This window comes from Ursus maritimus, unplaced genomic scaffold (genome assembly GCF_017311325.1).
Source record: "Ursus maritimus isolate PB19 unplaced genomic scaffold, ASM1731132v1 scaffold_15, whole genome shotgun sequence".
Lineage (NCBI taxonomy): Eukaryota > Metazoa > Chordata > Mammalia > Carnivora > Ursidae > Ursus > Ursus maritimus.
In genome coordinates, this window is record NW_024423897.1 from 6,583,074 (window position 1) to 6,589,483 (window position 6,410).

The window sequence follows — 6,410 nt, forward strand, 5'->3', positions numbered from 1 at the left end:
ACTTAACCCACTGTGCCACCCAGGTGCCCCAAGTACACATATTTTTAATATTTTTTGTGACAAAATGGGAAGCATACATAAAACACTTTTGAGGCATACCAAATTCTCAAGAAAAACACTTGTGAGATTTTTTGAGCTGTGAACTAAACCAGCAACTCTTGCCATGGAGTACCATCTTTTCTTGAAAAATTGACAGACAAACTGGTTATTCAGACTTGAGTACCTGGCAGACATTTTCTCAAAAATGAACAAAGTGAATCTGTCATTTCAAGGAAAACAGCTGACACTATCTGATTTCAATGATAAACTTTGAACTTTCAGTGAAAATTAGAATTTTAAAAAATTTTACCTACCACCATGAGCTTGACAAGTTTCCAATACTTAAAGATTTTTTTCTGATAAGATCAGTGGTGATATTAATAGATATGAGATTTTTTATATTGTATAATGAAATGTATCAATATTTGGAAGATCTGCATAACTCAGTGAATCAATATTTCCCAAATGATTAATGTATGATATTATAGAATCATACATGGGTAAAAGATCCATTCAAAGTGCAGGACAGATCAATGGATTTTAATGTAATAGAGTATGAAAAGCTCATTGATATGGGGTCAGGTTCCATACTACAAGTAACCTGTTTTGGTGTACTAAAAAAAGTCACCACAGTTATCTAAAAAGTCTGTTGAAATAATCCTCCCTTGCCTAATTACATACTGTGTGAGGTGGGATTTTCTTCATAACCTTCAACCTAAGTAACATATCACAACAGATTGAAAGCAGAAGCAGATCTTAGAATCCAGCTGCCTTCTATTAAGCCAGACATTAAAGAGATTTTCAAAAATGTAAAACAACGATGGTCTTCTCAACCAAATATTTTTGTTTTATAAAATATATTTATTTTTCAGAAAAATATTATGTTAACATATGATGGTATATTGTTATTTTAAAAGGAATTTATTAATTGAAGTTTTAAAATTTTCTCAGTTTTAATATACAATATGGTAAATATAGAGAGGTATAACTCACACAATCAAAATCTCTTTGGGATCCTCCATTATTTTTAAGACTATAAATGAGATTTGAGACCAAAATTTTTGGGAACCACTGTTTTAATGCAAGGAAGTGATAATTTGGGTATTTCTGATAAACCAGTGGAGTGGGTAATTTGCAAGAGGACTTTCCTCTCTCTAAAAACCAAAATGTACAATCTATACATATTCCTGAGAAAACCTGCTCCCAGGAAACCCCCAATCAAGACTTGGGTTGCATGCTCTCCCTACATTACCATTTCACAGTGCCAGTTAAATCTTTGCTCAGGCAAAAGGTCAGCATAGCATGCATTTAATTCATATTTTTTTTCATGGATCATGACCTTTCAACTATAGGAGTCAGCAAAGGGAGGGGATTTCTATATAGTACCACTGGAAGGGTATCTTTCACCCCCAATGTGAATCTTAGTCTGAGAACATTTCTTGGCAGGTTCTGAGAGTCTGTATCTAATTAATCACCTCTTCAGACACTCGAGTGGACAGCCCTTGGGGCAGGAAGGGAGAGGCCTGGGAGGCAGAGCAGAATAAACATCTTAATCCAAATCAAGACTGAGGCCAGCTGTCCAGGCTGTCTTGTGGCCATGGCTCACAAGGCTGCTGCCTATGGCTGCCTCTACTTTATCCCTTGAAAGTGCCTCCTTCGCTCTCCTTCACACGCAAGCAGCCAGTCCAGTGTATGAATTTGTGGGTTGGACTCTAATTGCTAGCTGTGCTGGGAAGCCCGCCTCCCTCTAATTCACCCTTGACACAAATAGCTAGAAAGTTCACTTGCAAAGCCACAACTCCCACAGCAATGCCCTTGGGGGTTCCCTTCTAGAGAGAGAACTTCTATTCCATTCAAGTCAACAGCTACTTACCGAGCACCTATTTGGTACTTAGCACACCCGGTAAAAAATGAATCTGAAAAACAAATTTGGCAGAATCATGGAGGCTTGGAGTTTCTAGGTATCTCATCATAGCTGTACCTTCACACAGGGCCCACCAGCCTGTACTTGGACCACTTCAGTGATGAAGACCTGGCTGCCTCTTCAAACATTTTTAGAGAGCGTTAGTTGGTAGAAAATTATTTCTCCTTCTCTAGGAGAGACAGCATAGCACAGCGGTTAAGCCACATAGACCTGAATTTTATTCCCATCTCAGTCACTTACAATCTTGAGCAAGTTGCTTTATCGATCTATGCCTCAGTGTCCTTATCTGTAAGAAAGGAATAACAATACCCATCACATGTTAAAATAAACTATACTTGTGAAATATATTGCCTAGGTCCTGGCACAAGTTAAGTGCTTATTAAGCCAGTTCCATCATATAGTCACCTTTGACCTTTAGCAAATTTGTTAATTCAGATTCTTTTGTAACTGAAATAATACCTACAACTTATGGTTGTCAGGATGCATCCCTGATAGGACATTGTAAGCTTTTTTTAATATTTTAAGCTAGAATTCTTTTTTATCTATAAATAGAGGTAGCAGTGCTTGCTATCTAAAGGGGTTTTATGAGAAATTAAGTATATAAGATAGATATTAACTATGTGCTTGGTAAACAGTAGACTTCATTAGCATTCACTTCCATCCATTTGCCCTGAGAGATGTCTCCCTTGCGTGGTCTTTTGTCCACTATTTGGATCTGCAGAGACTAAGTCAGATCTTTCTTCCAGTTGGATCCTTCATCATAATGTTTCCTGTGTGTTTTCTTTCTTCTGGTGTATACTTCTCCAGTATCTCCAAAGCATTTCTTGCATAATGTTTTGAGCCTTTTACCATCCTGGGAATGTTTCCCAAATGACCTTTAGTTTGTCAAGGTTCTTTTCAAAATATGATGTTCAGATTTAAATGTGAAATTCCAGGTGAAGATTGACCAGCCCAGAACAGTTTGAAACCATCATCTTCATTGTGTATGATGCTGAATTTCTTTGAATGGGACCAAAGATTAAGTGGTAGATTTGCCATATTGATTCATATTGAACTTGTAGTCAACTTAAATCATAGAGTTGTTTTCATATTTGACTGTTGTTAAAACATGTCTCTCCTATTCCATACTCATGAAGTTTAATTTAAAAAAGAAAAAACAGGGGCACCTGGGTGGCTCAGTTGTTAAGCATCTGCCTTTGGCTCAGGGCATGATCCCAGGGTCCTGGGATCGAGCCCCACATCGGGCTCCCTGCTCTGCTGGGAAGCCTGCTTCTTCCTCTCCCACTCCCCCTGCTTGTGTTCCCTCTCTTGCTGGCTGTCTCTCTCTCTGTCAAATAAATAAATAAAATCTTAGAAAGAAAGAAAGAAAGAAAGAAAGAAAGAAAGAAAGAAAGAAAGAAAGAAAGAAAGAACATGGAACACTTCACAAATTTATGTGTCATTCTTGCACAGGAACCATGCTAACCTTCTCTCTATCATTCCAATATCAGTATATGTGCTGTTGAAGTGAGTATGTTTAATTGTTTTAATCATAAATATAGGATTTTTTTCTTGCTCTCTGATAAAATTTGTTTCATTATTTTGACTCATTCTTCTTACCTATTTCTATTAAAATAAATCCAGATTTTGATATCCAGCATATCACCTACTTGTTGCATTCTCTGTTTACATATTTAATCAGAATGTTCTTTATTTAATTTAATTAAATTGTTGAAGAAGATAGGCCAAGTAAGAGCTGTGTAGGATGAGAGAGTGCACCTCATCCCCATCCAGGTGGATTTTGATCAACATTGTGAAGGTCTGGTCAGTTAAATGCTTATAAACTTTCTGTTTCAGCTCTCAGTTCTTTACCATTTTACATACTCCATGCTTGCAAGATGACAAAATGAAGTAATCTTCCTCCTCTATGGCACAGGGGAAAGCATATAGCTGAGAACAAAGATTCAAATCTTTGTTCTTTAACACACTTGTTGGATGTCATGTGAAAAATTACTTAAACTTACCCTTGATTTTCCCGTATGCAAAAAAGACAACACTATTACACTGTTTACTGAGAAAATTAAGAATGGTGATAATTAGAATAAATTCTCCATAAAATTCAGTTATTGCTTATATCAGTAACTGGACTGAAACACAGATCATCTTTGTATATGTTTTAAACAGACAGATGAAGAAAAAAGGCTCAGAGAAGTAAAGTATCACCAAGATTCAAATTCATATCTGCTTCACTTAAAAATTATCTTTCCACAGGGCTATGGTACCTCGCTGAGAATTATCTGTATAAAGTCCTTTGTATTATAAAATCCCAGATTGATATGAATTGTTATTATAATTTAGTTTACCAGTTAGAAAAGACAGTTAGGTTCATTTAGCATATTTTGTCCTCCATGAATGCAAGTGGACTCTGGTGGTTACAAATTTGTATTTTTATATATTCACAAATCACCTTTCAATAATTTTTTCCTAGTTTTTCTTTTTTTTTTTTTTACTTTAGACAGAATAGGTTTATAAATTCTAGAATCATCCTTTCCTTCTTAGAAAAACTCTAAGTATTTATCCTTCTCCAGGTCTCTGATACTTCTCATATTGAGAAATATGCCATGTTATTTTTTGTGGGGTTTTTTTTTTAAGATTTTATTCATTTATTGGACAGAGAGGGACACAGCAAGAGAGGGAACACCAGCAGGGGGAGTGGGTGAGGGAGAAGCAGGCTTCCTGCTGAGCAAGGAGCCCAATGTGGGGTTCGATCCCAGGACCCTGGGATCATGACCTGAGCTGAAGGCAGACACTTAACGACTGAGCCACTCAGGTGCCCCTGTTTTCTGTTGGTTTTTTGTTTGTTTTTACCTACAAAATGCTTACATGTAACTGTGGGAAACTAGACAATAGGTAAAGAGTTACACAAAATGTAGTCAGGTATTAAAAATGAAATCAAGAGTTGTCCTAGATGGTCAAGAAAGTGATCAAGTGTGAGCTGCAGGTATCAGCAAAGACCTCATGGTAAGGACTGTAATTCTAGACTCCAAAAGATCAGTCCTTGATTTTTGAATTTTCCATAATCAAGCAAGGACTGCGTTCCTTGATTCCAGGAATCTGTTTTCACTTTTCTGTGCTTACTTGAGCTCCTTCTATCTGCATTGGTACCCAGTAGCAGTGCCAACTGTCAGAGCTGACTGGTTCACTCCTGTTGATCTGTGGTCCATGAACTCAGATACACTTTGCTGAGAGAATCATCAGAAGAGCCTGGGGGTAAGCCTGTGTTGACTGAAGAGCAGGGGGAATAGTTATTGCCCAGAATTCCTGGAAAAAATGAAGCTGCAACAAACCCAAACACTTTTTGCCCAAAGTCTGTAGGTTTTTAACTTATCTATATTACAAACATATATTCAACACTTACTCTATACTGGGTCTGGGCTAAATATTGGAGATAAAAAGTCAATCTAGGGGTGCCTGGGTGGCACAGCAGTTAAGCGTCTACCTTCGGCTCAGGGCGTGATCCTGGCGTTATGGGATCGAGCCCCACATCAGGCTCCTCCGCTATGAGCCTGCTTCTTCCTCTCCCACTCACCCTGCTTGTATTCCCTCTCTCGCTGGCTGTCTCTATCTCTGTCGAATAAATAAATAAAATCTTAAAAAAAAAAAAAAAAGACGTGTCCTCTAGGAAGTTTCTCATAGAAGATGAAAACTCAACTTCTTAGTTGAATTTTGAGGAGCCACCTGCTAGTAGTTGGATGAAAATGTGAACAGAGATAAGGCATGCCAGAGAGTGGAAACAGGTAAGGGAAAGCAAGCAGAGAAGCATGAGATAACCTGTCAAATTTAGGAAACTGAAAATGCTTTTAGGTGACTAGACAGTACATTGACTGTGAGGGAGTGATGGGGGCAAAGCTAGAGAAGTGATCATGAGCCAGATGGTGAAGAATTTTGGTTGCTAAGGTAGGGAGTTTGAACTCTTACCCTGTGGTGGCCAACTGAAGGAATTTAATCAGCAAAATGAAATGATTATAACTATGCTTGAAAAAGATGGCTTTTATTAGAGGTGTGTAGAGTAAATGGAGAAATAACCATTCTGAAACCCAGACAGTCCAGTTAGGAGGCTGTGGCAGTAATCAGGTTAGAAGCAATGGCTACTGACTAGAGCAGTGGCCACTGGTGGGAATCAAATAGAGGGAACAAATGCAAATGATATTAAAGAAGGTAGAATTCGAGTTCCTGGTGACAAGAAGAATGACATGGGAAGAAAGGGATAATAGTAGAGTAAAGAATCTAGGGCAATTCTCACATTTCTTATATGGCTAACTGCACTGATTATGGTTCCTTTCATTGAGATAGGGCATGAAGTGGGAAGATCAGTTTTTGGGTGGTAAGATGATGAGTTCAGTCTTGACATATTGAAGGTCTACAGGATTTCTAAGGGAATATTTTAGTTGACGGTTTTATATAAGAG

General features: G+C 37.7%; 1 non-coding gene across 1 annotated transcript; it reads right to left on the bottom strand.

Moving 5' to 3' along the window:
• Nucleotides 1-3,370: 3,370 nt before the first annotated feature.
• LOC121102794 lies at nt 3,371-3,477 on the bottom strand. Its single transcript, XR_005834917.1, has one exon. It is a non-coding gene; the product is annotated as a U6 spliceosomal RNA (small nuclear RNA).
• Between the last annotated feature and the right edge of the window lie 2,933 nt (nt 3,478-6,410).